Source organism: Synchiropus splendidus, chromosome 9 (genome assembly GCF_027744825.2).
Source record: "Synchiropus splendidus isolate RoL2022-P1 chromosome 9, RoL_Sspl_1.0, whole genome shotgun sequence".
In the NCBI taxonomy this organism is placed as follows: Eukaryota; Metazoa; Chordata; class Actinopteri; order Syngnathiformes; family Callionymidae; genus Synchiropus; species Synchiropus splendidus.
Genome location: NC_071342.1, coordinates 24,904,751 through 24,918,218, shown reverse-complemented (window position 1 = coordinate 24,918,218; position 13,468 = coordinate 24,904,751).

Below are 13,468 nucleotides of genomic sequence, written 5' to 3'. Positions count from 1 at the left end.
TAGACCTCAGAAGAGTAGATCTCAGTAGAGTAGACCTCAGGAGAGTAGACCTCAGAAGAGTAGACCTCAGAAGAGTAGACCTCAGGAGAGTAGACCTCAGTAGAGTAGACCTCAGAAGAGTAGATCTCAGTAGAGTAGACCTCAGGAGAGTAGACCTCAGAAGAGTAGACCTCAGAAGAGTAGACCTCAGGAGAGTAGACCTCAGAAGAGTAGATCTCAGTAGAGTAGACCTCAGGAGAGTAGATCTCAGTAGAGTAGACCTCAGGAGAGTAGACCTCAGAAGAGTAGATCTCAGTAGAGTAGACCTCAGGAGAGTAGACCTCAGAAGAGTAGATCTCAGTAGAGTAGACCTCAGGAGAGTAGATCTCAGTAGAGTAGACCTCAGGAGAGTAGACCTCAGAAGAGTAGATCTCAGTAGAGTAGACCTCAGGAGAGTAGACCTCAGAAGAGTAGACCTCAGAAGAGTAGACCTCAGGAGAGTAGACCTCAGTAGAGTAGACCTCAGTAGAGTAGATCTCAGTAGAGTAGACCTCAGTAGAGTAGACCTCAGGAGAGTAGACCTCAGAAGAGTAGACCTCAGAAGAGTAGACCTCAGGAGAGTAGACCTCAGTAGAGTAGACTTCAGTACAGTAGACTTCAGTAGAGTAGACTTCAGTAGAAGTCTCACTCTCCGGTCCAACGGTGGCTGCAGCAGCCCTGTGAGGCTGAAGCGCAGAGCAACCTCCACCGCGGTCGCCACTCCACTTGCAGTCCTCCACTAGATGGAACAGTGGCTTCCTTGGCTTTGGATCCAAACGTGCGGATGAGCTGGACTAAATCACATGTTGGTAACAGACAATGTCTGGGTGCAGTTACCGGCAGAAACAAATGATGAGCGAACAAATGCCAGAGATTACTCCCGCAGTCCTTTTGACTGATGCATGGTGAGAAAGTGGAAGCATGTTCATGACACACACCACATGTGTGTTCCGCTGGAGACTGACATCATGTGCTCATGATCTGCGCGGCACTTTGCTGCTGTGTTTACTGTGAGCAGATGGAGTCAGGAGCCTGGTTTAGGCTTGATGGACAGTTTGAAGCTCAGATGAAGACAATGTGTGTTTAGCAGCTGCTAGCAACACAGATGGACCTTCCACCTGCATGCAGAGTTGCTGGCAAGCCAGGGTGAGCAGGGCCTGGCTGTCTGATGGCTCACGGCTCCTGCTTCCTTCACGAGTCACCTTCTTTCCTCTCCTCCTTCCTCCTCATTTGTTGCACCTCACCTTCTTCCTCTCCTTCCTTCCATCCTCCCTTCCAGAGAAGTGTCCCAGTGATCGATTGATCTGGGCTAGTGTCACCACAGCCGTCCAGTCTGTGACTCCTGACTCGTGTGTTGAGTCTTTTGTTGGGTTTTTATTGCTGACTATTTCAATCTACAATCTTGTTCCAACACCCCATAGTGAAGGAAAAAAAACAAAAGATCTAGAACTAACACCAAGAAAATAAACTGAATCTCATTTAAACTAGGCAACTCAATATAACTAACTGAATTTGAAAGACAAAAATGTGTAGTTACTTGTATGTTACCATAAAAACATTTTAGTTCTTGATTTATTTTGAAAATTTCATTTCGTTCTCAGCCCCCAAGTTCTTGGTGGTGGCCTCAGGTGTGGGCGTCTCGACCACAACACAGAAGCAGTGACTGAAGTTCTGTTCATATTCAGTCCATGGAAGGAATGAACATGCCTTGAGAAGGTCAAGGCTGTGTCCCATGTGTCTCCCTGACACCAGCACTTGGTTGTGAAGCTCCCTCCACTATGAAGCTCCACTGTGAAGCTCCCTCCACTGTGAAGCTCCCTCCACTGTGAAGCTCCCTCCACTATGAAGCTCCCTCCACTATGAAGCTCCCTCCACTGTGAAGCTCCCTCCACTGTGAAGCTCCCTCCACTATGAAGCTCCCTCCACTATGAAGCTCCCTCCACTGTGAAGCTCCCTCCACTGTGAAGCTCCCTCCACTGTGAAGCTCCCTCCACTGTGAAGCTCCCTCCACTATGAAGCTCCCTCCACTATGAAGCTCCCTCCACTGTGAAGCTCCCTCCACTGTGAAGCTCCACTGTGAAGCTCCCTCCACTATGAAGCTCCCTCCACTATGAAGCTCCCTCCACTGTGAAGCTCCCTCCACTATGAAGCTCCCTCCACTATGAAGCTCCCTCCACTGTGAAGCTCCCTCCACTGTGAAGCTCCCTCCACTGTGAAGCTCCACTCTGAAGCTCCCTCCACTGTGAAGCTCCACTGTGAAGCTCCCTCCACTGTAAAACTCCCTCCGACGATCAAGTGAAGTGACTGACATCTGCGACTGGAAATAAAACTGGATCATCGATGGTTGAAACACCAAGCGAGAAGACCTGACCTCTCACGCTCCAATGGTCCTCAACACTCGCTGACAGTGAGCTGAAGGTGAAGAAGGAAGTCGGTGAGAAAAGAGAGAGCACAGTCAGTCTTCCTGTGGTGACTCAAGACCTTTGGAGAACATCCATCACGCCTGCGTCGTAACTCACCCGGCAAGCTCGGCATGGAGGAAATCATTTCCTGGCATTTGTCAAGGGAATGGCGACATCAAGGCCCATTTGTTATTGTTTGGTTGCTTCAGGACGACCATTCGGCTTCAGCAGGTGCAGAGCGTGAATCAGAGTCGTCCCGTCGACTCCTGTGCTGCCATCTCAGAGGAGCTGCTCAGACCTGGGATGATGGATGGATGGATGGATGGTTTGTCCATACAGATCATCGACCCCCACACGCCGATTCATGGCTGATGCAGGTTTGTCGGCGCTCCTCGCTCCTCCTCTTCCTCCTCCTCCTCCTCCACCTTCTTCTCCTCCTCCTCCTCTTCCTTCACCTCCTTCTCCTCCTCCTCCTCCTCTTCCTTCTCCTCCTCCTCCTCCTCCTCTTCCTCCTCTTCCTTCTCCACCTCCTCCTCTTCTTCCTCCTCCTCCTCTTCTTCCTCCTCCTCCTCTTCTTCCTCCTCCTCCCCCCCTCTTCATGTCTACTGTTAGTGTGAGTGGAGGATGAGGAGGAGGTGATGAAGAGATGCTGTCAGCCAGGAGACAGCAGTGTTAGGGCATCGATCCTGGTCTCCTCTGGGAGAGTCCAGCAGGGTCCCTCAACACTTCTCCAGAGGAGTCATGGCTGCCTGTCCGGCTCTGGTCACCGTCAGTTTGGGACTGGCAGGAAGGTCACAGCTGTGTGTGTGTGTGTGTGTTGGGTGCTGGCCTGGTCGACCGTCACCTTCAGTCTTCATCTCCGGGCCAAGATTCTTGATTCATTTCAGCCCAGTTATTTCCCAGTGAGAGAGAGTGAGAATCAGACTCATTTCCTCCTCTGGAAGACTTCCTGTTGAAGTCCGACTGAAGAACTTGGAGCTGCTGGGGCTGAGGACTCACTGTGACTCACCTGCGATCTGTCTGGACTCGGGGAGTCACTTCTGCGAGCTGACTCGGTCCATCGCTCTCATGCAGTTCTTCTGGTTCAAACGCTTAACAAATCATTGGAGTTAATTTAAAAACAGGTCACATGTATAACAATATCACTGAATACATCCAGGGGGAGGGATTGAAGGGTCTGTTTGTGTGATGCTGTGTCTGCTGCTCATTTGAAGTGCAGTTGGAGCTGCGCACCTCAACTCACCTCGGGTCTTCTGGAAGAGCAGTGGGGAGAAAAGATGGAGAGGGGCCCCAGGGTTTTTTGACCTGTGGAAAATAACGGGGGAAACTGATGAGACCCAACTCTACAGGGACATTTGGCACAGAGAGGCAGTGTGGGAACCCACCAGCGCTCCAACGGAAATGAAGAGAGAGGGTGGCATGAGAAAGGGGCTGAAAGTCAAGGTGAAACACCGTCCACCTGGTGAGACTGAGAGCTGCATGAGGCGACGCAGCAGACGGAGGACAATGAGGACTCCAGGAGCACAAGAGGCTCGATGGTGACTGAAAAGGTCGCGAGCAGCAAACCAGAAACTCATGAAAACAGATGAGCTGATTGTGGTGGAGAACCACGTGAGGCCTGTCAAGCGCTCCATGAGTCCAAAGGATCCATCAGGAAGTCACTGTAAAAACACTGAACACATGGTTGAGCATCACGTCTTGACAGACTTCCCAGACGTCATCAGGATGAGAAGAGGGAAGCAGGAAATGTGACGGCAGCTGGGAACAAAGGCGTGGTGACGCAGAGACTGATGGGAGAAGACAGAACCAGTGATCCAGGAGAACGATGTCTGGCTGTGTCTCGTTCCTGCAGCAGGAAAATTGTAGCTTCATCTTCGCAGCACCACACGCTGTGGCACACTGACGTGCAGCCCAGTGTGTGCGTGTGCATCAGGAAACAGACAGGAGCAGAGCGACCTCAGTTTGACACACAACCCGTGGAACACTAACGTCATGAGCTCCTGACCCGAGCGCTGCAGATCTTCATATCCACTGGCCACTAGATGGCAGTCTACTGAGAGCTGGAAATGAGCCACTGGCCCGTGGGTCCTCACAAGTCCTTCACCCACTTTCATTCATGTATTTTAACATCACTCGTTGTCTTTCATTTTTAATACAACCACCTCCTCTCACCTGGTCTCACTGACCAGCCTTCTGACCATCAGCTCACACGGTCACGTCCGAATCAGAATCAGAAAAAGCTTTATTGCCAATGTCAGCGAGGATCCCACCAACCAAAAATAAAATAAAATAAAATAAAATACTGCTTGCTTGGTGAAAAAAATTCAGAGTTGATGGCCGTTTTTTTCCCATCATAAAAAAGGGGGCGGGGCTACAGGGGTGTAAATCGTGTAAATTCATGATCAAAACTCTGTAAATAGATCCTCTGACTCCAAGTCAGGTTTGCTTTATTTTGGGGTTGAACACGGGCTTCCCCTGTTTCAACCCTCAGACATCCCATAGTTTCCAAAGGCCTCTCCCCGTGGCATCATGTTGCATCACTGCGCCCAGATTCCGTCTGGTCATTCACTCCACTCACGCTCTTATGAGGAAACCTGAGTTCCTGTGGCGGCCTCCGGCCCCCGGCCTCGGCGAGCTCAGGTGGTCTGCAGGCGTGAGGCCTACAAGGACAGCTTCTCTGGACGATCTCTGAAGAAACCTGAGGATGGCGCTCAGAGAATCCGGGCTCAAGAAGCCGTCCGCTCCCAGCTGCAGCCGTCAAACCTCGGGATGTTTCAGCCAGGAGGCAGGCCATGCCAACGGTGCCAACGGTGCCAACGGTGCCAACGGTGCCTCCTTGTTAGCAGAATCAGCTTCTGGACGCGGTGCCAGAGGCGTGACAGCGTCCGAGGAGCGGACCAGCTTCCAGAACTGTCTTGCTCTGGCACTGCGTGTGCAGCAGCCTGGAAGAGTGTGTTCCCTCCAGTGCTGGGACGCAGCCTGTTCCTCACCGGGGTCTCGCCACCGTTTGACACATGTTTGAACAACGACACAGCTGAACAGGTCCATTGTGAGAAATGTGTATGTGGAAGGCAGTTACCATGGCAACAATGCTGCGAGAGGAAAAGCTGCGTGGGACTCGACTTTGCAGCTCATGCCTGGCTCTGAAGAACAACTGGGAAGGAGGGCTCGCTTTGAATGGACCTAACAGGAGTCCAGTCTGGAGGTGACCTGGTCCCCAGATGGTCACCATGCTGCCGCCCTCACGGAGACCCCAGCTCAAGGTGTGGCCGTCCAGAGGCCAGGCTGTCAATCACGATCATATTTCATGGTCATATCGCATGGTCAGCTTCATGTCCCCACTGGGCATGTCAACTTGTATTTATTCATGTATTTAACCATTCAAAGTATTCTTTAAAATGTCTTTCTCCTCAAACACGTAAAAATCTGCCATAATAAAAATAAAAACTTTGTTTAAATTTGGCGACTCTGACTCTGGGTGGATAGATGTGTTCCAGCAGACGCTCAGGTCACCAGCCGCAGAGATCAGGTCTTGGGTCTGGGTCTGTTAGACCTGCTGCCTGGAACAGAGCCCTGCTGGAGCTCACCGTCACATCACAGACGACATGCTTCGTCTGAGATGCAGCCCACCACTGGGAGCACAGATGGAGCAGGGATCGTCATCATCATCTCCATCAGACTCACCATCCAAAGCTATGGTCACTAAAGTGCTCAGCCTCACGCAGCGCAGAAGATCCCTGTCCCAGTCGCTTCCTCTGATTCGCTGCAGAACAGTTGCCACCGGTGTCTCTCTCTGTTCCACTGATTTAAAGTCGTCTGTGAAGCGTGCTTGACTGTGACTAAAGTGCTGAGTTGCCTTGGAGCTTTTGAATGTCACTTCCCAGAAGATCCTCCCTGATAATCTGCAGATTAGACGGAGGCAGAGGCAGGAGCATGGGCTGAGAACAAAAGTGCTCGCGAGTGTCTCTGACTGTCGTGTCCACGCAGCTGTGTCGAGGAACACAAACAAAACCAATCCACCGGAACAGTGAAGGTTTGTTGCAGGTGGCCGGGAGAGAAAGACAAGCTCATGAACCGCTCCGTCTCCTCACTGGACCAGGAGGAGTCTGGCTCCGATGCTTCCCACTCCTGCAGACTCCAGTTCCTCAGGGTCTCTGGTCTGTGACCTGAGGGAGCTCGGGCAGTGTGAACTCGTCTGGAAACAGAAGCGTAATGAGTGGAGGATAACAAGAGGGGCTCCTTCCTTCATGAGAGCAGGCCAGGAGAAACCCATGAGCCCGAGGAGCAGAACAGCCTGCAGTGTTCAGCACTTGCTCACGTTCATTCCACACAGCTCCTTCATATCCATCGCATTGGAGGAACTAAATCAAAGTGGAGTTTAGAGTCAGGTCCGACTGGACCGCTGAGTTCATGGTGCGACTTCTGAAGCCTTCACAGGACCACGCGTGACACTCCTTCATCCCTCTGACTGACGTCTCTCCTCAGTGAGCCCCAGTGCCACAAGTGTCGTGTCTTCTCACTGCAGCAGGAAGCCCGGGTCCTGGGTCCAAGGGCCAGGGTCCGGGGCCGCCATCTTCCTCCCATACATCGCTCGCGGTCCTGATTCAAAGGTTCAGAGCAGAACAAGAGCTTGTGTTTGGCGCTCGCGTCAAAAGCCAAACATGCTTGGTGCGTTTGCTAATTGAAGCAATAAATAGAAGCGGCGGAGCAAAGCTTTAATTACTGAGCACAGCTATAAAGTCAGCGCTCTAATGTGAGGCTCAGTCACGCGGTGGGCAGGGGCCTTAGCGTGAATGCGTGTGCACTGCTGGGTATAGAACCATGCTGAAGACAAACGTCCCTCAAGGTTGATGGAACTAACGTCTTTAGAAACATTGAATAAATAAATCATAAATATCTGATATGGACTCAGGGGTCTGATGCCATTGCTCTATGGGATCCAGCCGCGCCGAGTCATTCAGGTCATATTCTCTGGTTCCTCTGATCCTGAACCCTTCCTTCTCTGAGCCTGGCTGCGGAGGTTGAACCCTCCAACTTTAAATCAAGGAACTAACCTCCAAGAGAAAAGAAAGTCACTGCTGATGGTGGTGATGAAGCAGCGGCGGCTGCAGCACGTGTTCCTCTGATGCCTCAGGTCAGTGGAACGGCCCTCAAGGACCCCTGCTCCTCTCTTCCCCTCACACTTGGCTAATGAGGGATTCAAATCCGAGGATTAGGATTAGACGGAGATTGGCTGCTGTGTTGACGGCAGATTGACCTTGCGGGGACGATGTTTGGAGGCCGACTCCAGGTCAGGGAGGCGGCGGGACGCTCTCCGCACAGTCGTCATGGTTATGGGTGACTTGAGAGCCCCAGGACCGGCAGGAGCCTGGCCCCTCGTAAGAACAGGGGCCTCACAAACTCAGGGGTCCAGGTCCACTCCAGTAGGATCAGAGACCAGACCAAAACAATGAGACAGTTCTGACACCGTGTCCTTCAGGACCAATGGAAGCAGCAAACACAAGCCTGCATCGGTGCAGAGGTCTCAGCAGCTTCTATTCCACAGGCATCAAACCCTCCAGCCTCCTGCTCTGCAGAGGACGAGGATGATGTGGTGAAGCGCAGTGGGGTGACTCCAGTGCCCTGGAGTAGAGGAGCCCCCCTTCTCAGCGGGCCTGGAAAGCAGCAGACCACCAGACAGGGATGGAGCTCTGCACGGTAGCTATCGCTGCAGGAAGCACATTCACTCTCTTTCACGCGAAAATATCCGAGAGCCTTCACTAAAGAAAAGCAGCGTTGTGATGTGTGTGTGAGGCAAAAGAAGTTCCACTGGAGCTGACCCCACACTGGATGTCGTGGCATGAGCCGTGACTCGGACCTGCAAGGCCAATGGACTTGGCTGACTGGACGGGCCCTCTGGGTTTTAGTGTTCTGAATGAAAATGAGGCTTGTTTTTTGGGCTGATCCCCTTGACCAGGCCGAGGGGGCGGAGCCACTGGCTGAGGGAGACCATGGAGTATTCAGAGCCCTCCTCCTTCCCTCCCTCTGTAATCTGCAAATCCGCTCATGTCCTCGTGTCTTATCGAATTCTCACAAGAGCAGTGACATTTCTCCCAACGCTTCATCGACACGCTGCAATTACGTCTTCACTCCTGCCAGTTTTCCAGACCAGTCCCTGGTGCGTGTGGACGTCTCTCGCTCTGTGACGTAGCTCATGATGCTCGTCTTCTTCTCCAGAACAAACCAGAAAATGGCTTCATCCACTCCCACTGACACACACACGCACCGTTAAACACGCCGTGGCTCCACAGTAATCAGATCGGAGGCAGGCGCTGCTCAGTAAATACATGTATGTATATATAGAGTCTGTCATCCATCAGGCCTGGGAGACAGGTCCATTTCCTGCCAGCCAAAGATGCTGATGGTCTGTGGAGGCTCGCAGCAGGCTCCATTTGTCACCTCCAGATTGGTCGGCAGCCTGCCTCGCACACCCCTCCCCACGGAGACGCCACGGGCCGTGAGCGACGCAACATTGAGATGTTTACATCCCACCATGCCACTCATCATAGACTGGGCTGTGTTTGGATGGAGAGGTCGAACCTTCTTTGAAGCAGCCCTGCCTGTCACGTCATGTCAGACACCACCCAGGGCTCCGACTCACTCTGAAGGCTCATGTCAGCAGAACCGCCTTCAGTGTGTTGTTTTCTGCGGTCACCAGTTTCATCATCATCATCATCTTCACCGCAGCCTCGAGGGTGATTTTGGTGAAATGTTAAGGGCGTGTCTGGAACGAGCCGTGTGCTTGCAGCAGTTCTGTGGGGCCTCTTGGATCCACCCATGTTCGAAGGATTTCCCCGTCCATGCTTCTGCTCCTGGTCACATGACCAGCTCTGCTTATGAACCGAAGCACATTCCTGACCTCATGAAACACCATTCACCCTGGGGTCACTGAAGTGAATCCACTTTCCCGTCTCCATGGAGCAGAGGGAGGTTTTCAGCTCCATCCTCACTGCTGCTGCTGCTGCAGTGTGGGACGGTGCTGTTAACACTGCTGCCACCTGCTGTCAGGGTGAGTTCAGTTCACTCTGCATACATTTCACATGGATGGTATGGATGAAGTAGATGAAGCAAAGCTCTTTCTCCCCATCGCTGCCCCCCACAGGCGCGTTGAACCTGGCGTCACATGCCAGTGAGCAGCGCTTCTGCCTCTCTCTACCCCTGAGTTACTGGCCCTGGTGGCTCCTCTGAGGCCAAAGTGCTGACGGAGGCTTCCAGCCATCGTTGCGTGTCCTCAGAAATTGGATTCTCCTCCCTCAGTTTGTCATCACTGCTCGGCTGGTGGTTCAATATTGTCAGGGAAGATTCAGCGCCACAGTGAGCACGATGAGCAGGGGTCGTGACCTCCTCCAGACTGAGCAGATCACGTCGCAAAGTTTCAGCTTCACTGTTGATCTCAGCACTATTGATCTTTGTTTAACATGTATTTCGTATTTGTACCTTCATCAAGCCTATAGTCTTTATTTTATCCTTGGCTGATGCACAGGAGCCGGAGAGAGAGAGAGAGAGAGAGACCATCAGAGCCAAGTTATTTGAAGATAACTCATCAACTGAAAGCACACATGGGCAGGTCCTTCACTCACATGACACACTTTAATGCTTCAGATTCCTCGACAGTTCACCGAAGCCTCCCAGAGCCCCGTTCTCCAGGGTAGCTGGGGTCACGAGGATCTTCCTAAATGACCGTGATTGAAGGTGCTTATGAGAGGAAGAACCCATTAGAGTGCACCAGCTGCTTGTTCCTGATGAGGTCGAACAGAAGGGGCATCATTTTCATACCAGGACCTTCCGACTCTGACTCCCTGAAGTGGTGATTTGAAGAGGCGTCAATGAGGCTCGGTGTGCTGCGTGACTCGACTCCTCACCTGCATGGTTCACCGACTGGTTCTCTGATGATGATGATGAAGAAGAAGAAGAAGAAAGCAACCTGCTCAGGATGGAGTCCCAGCTGAGCACACTATTAGCCACTGGGGGGCGCCTGAAGAAAAAAGTACTGGATGGTGTAGAAGTGGCTCTATTGAAGTGTAGTGCAACTCCCGCCGTCCACCAGGGGGCAGTATGTTGAACCAGAAGCCTGGCACCAGCCTGGCTGTGGTCTACTCGGTCGTCATTCATGGGAATGGATTGACAGTGCGTGCGTGCGCTCACTGGCACCATGAGGAAGTGTGGATGAAGGGTCTTGCCTTGTATCAATAACTGTAGAAATATGGTGATAGTATGGTGAGGGAGCTGGTGATGCCCAGCACTAATGGACAGATATTGGATATCGCTCATCAGAACCTCTTTCGTTTCAGATCTTTACATCCTGAACTGAACTACATGAAGAAGACGCGAGGTACCTGTCCTCTGCAAATCTGCTGGTTCCAGTGAGGAGTTGCTGTGAAGGGTCCCTGGATCCATCTCCCTCCAGCCAAGACTGCAGGAGTCGCAGACGTCTGATCGCTCTTCCTACCCTGGTGAAAGTGGAGCAGCGTTTGCCTTTGAGCGTGACAAAAACAGATGGTTATCAAACCACACAGCGGCTGCACCAATCCAGTCTCACATCCTTCAGAGGAGCCGCACTGAAGCGCGTCTCATCCACTGATGGTTTCACACCGACAGCGGGGGGTTGGAAAGAATCGCCGCCGGCCGTGAAGCAGAGCGATGCCAGGCTCAGGTCCGAGTCGTCGTGCAGAGGTTCGGACCGGGCACAGTGTTCTGCTGTTCCACAGGTTCACTGTCCGCCCAGAGACGACAACCGAGTAAGTCACATCCACTTGCTTGGTCACGTGTCCACGCCTCACCTTCCTTCCTCTGACTCCAGCTGATTTGAAAGTCAATAGCAGTGGCGGCTCGTTCTTGTCACCATCAAACCCGCCGGGATGATGGACCAGCACCCGGAGGCTCCTCTAACAGGGGTCATGAGTGAACTGAGCCCGGGTCGGGCGAGGAGGAGGCCACCAGCGTGGTCTTCCCTGCAGGAGGTCAGTCTGGGGGCGGGGCGAAACTGAGTGAGGAGTCAACATGGCCGACCAAAGAGGTAGAACTGAAGCCCTTTATCTACTGTGCAGGTCTATTGCACCAGCACCAGACTTGGACTCGGTTGTCTCCGAGTCCATCTGCTCACCTTCACCTCACTTCTTCTTCCTCTCCCATACTGCAGTGCCACAGTCAGAACCGCACCTCGACGTCCTCGACATGCTCACAGTGAAAGCTCCTCAACAGTGACTCACCTCCACCCTCGAGTGATGAACCCATGAGGAGTTGAGGAACCACCGCCCATCCATTCATCTCTCCCTGCAGGACAGATGGGGCTGTAGCAGGAGTGTGTTCTACACAACACAGGGATCTCAGGAAGCTCCTCCGCCAGGCTGCAGCCGGGCCAGCTGAGGAAGTGCACCTCCGACCTCCAACCTCTGACAGGTCCTCGGACTGGTCCTGTCTGTGGCGCCGTCACATCATGATGACGCTCCTTCTGAATCACTTTCTCGTGGCCGACTGCTCCGTCCTCTGCTGCTGCGTTGCTTCAACACACTGCAAAAAGTCCCCCTTTGTTTACACACCACACATTCATGAATTACATTCATAGATACATGATAAACTCATAACACTGTCATGAATCCAATTCTATTTAGCTCCACTTGTATTTTCTTTCACTTTGCTTTTCAGTATGGCTTATTAAAATGCAATATTAAAGCATCCTTTCAAAGCAATGAGACTCATGTGAATGTTTGCTTGCGCTGATGATGAGGGCTCGGGGGAAGAAGGTGTTTCTCACAGAGGCAGGACCAAACGGACACCTGAAGTGGATACAAGACTTGTCATTTGTCAATACAGGCAGAGGGACGTCACTGAACCGAGGCAGAGGAAGCAACTGAGATCAAAACAAAAAACTGTTTTTCTCTGACTAGAACAGAAACCAGTGTGTCAGGGGGACGTGTGGAGAAGCTTGGAGACCAAGTGACCCACTCCAATGTAGAGCCAACCCTCGGAACCACAGGCTCTCATTGCCAGCCCAGTTCCTCGTCATATTAGAGGCGAGTCACAGCAACGGTCCGGTGTTTCTCCTCTGAGCGTGGAGGCTGCAGTCCCAGCAGGAGGAGAACAGAAAGTACCGGCCATAAATCAAGGCCGGGCCATGGCTGCGCCAGACAGAGTGGGATTCATTTACCGCCACGGTTTATGATGCAGCGGGCTGGCTTTTGCTTTACTCACTGGCTGACTGACTTCATGGTCACACAGGTGGGAGATGAAGCGTCCCTGAACAGCTCCTTCACACAGGCCTGGTGTGGCATATTCAGTGGCATATTTGGCCCCTAAAATGTACACGTGACCGTGCTTTACTTCCTGTCTGCGGTCGCCACGGCGATCCACACTGCTTCACTCGCATCCATCTGGAGCCGCCGCCCACCGCATCTTCTACCTGACCTGCTTCGTCCAACACGTCTGGCGCCTCAAACCCCCGAGTGGATTTGGAGGAGTCACCAAGTGAGAGGCAGTTTGGCAGGTCATGTGACTCACGTGACTGCGACCATGAATCCAAAGTGATTCAGGACCTGCTCTCTCTGGACTGGAACAAACTCCTCCCACTCAGCTTCCATGTCAGCTAACTTCCCGTGCTATTCCACCTGAGCTCCCTCTGAGACTGAAGATGTCAGTCAAGCGACGGGTCCACGCCCACACTGTCCCAGACGGCAGCCCGTCACTTGAGCGGGTCGACCGTCTGTGAGGGAGGATCCCAGCTTCATGCTTGTCAGTGGAATGATCCAGAACCCACTTCACACCGTGGAGTGGAAGCCACCTAAACCATGGTCCTGCTGAGCATCGGAGCAGCTCTTTTGGCCCGGACGCGACGTGACGTGTGTGTGTTTGTTGACGTTACTAGCGTTACAGAATCCAAAGGAGCAGACTAGTTATTGACCGTGTAATTGTTGTTTTAGTTTGAATAGTTCACTTCACAAAGTCATAAGGAACCGCGGTGGTTAGTTTTCTTGCATTGAAACGCACACATCAACTGCATGTTCGACTTCCAC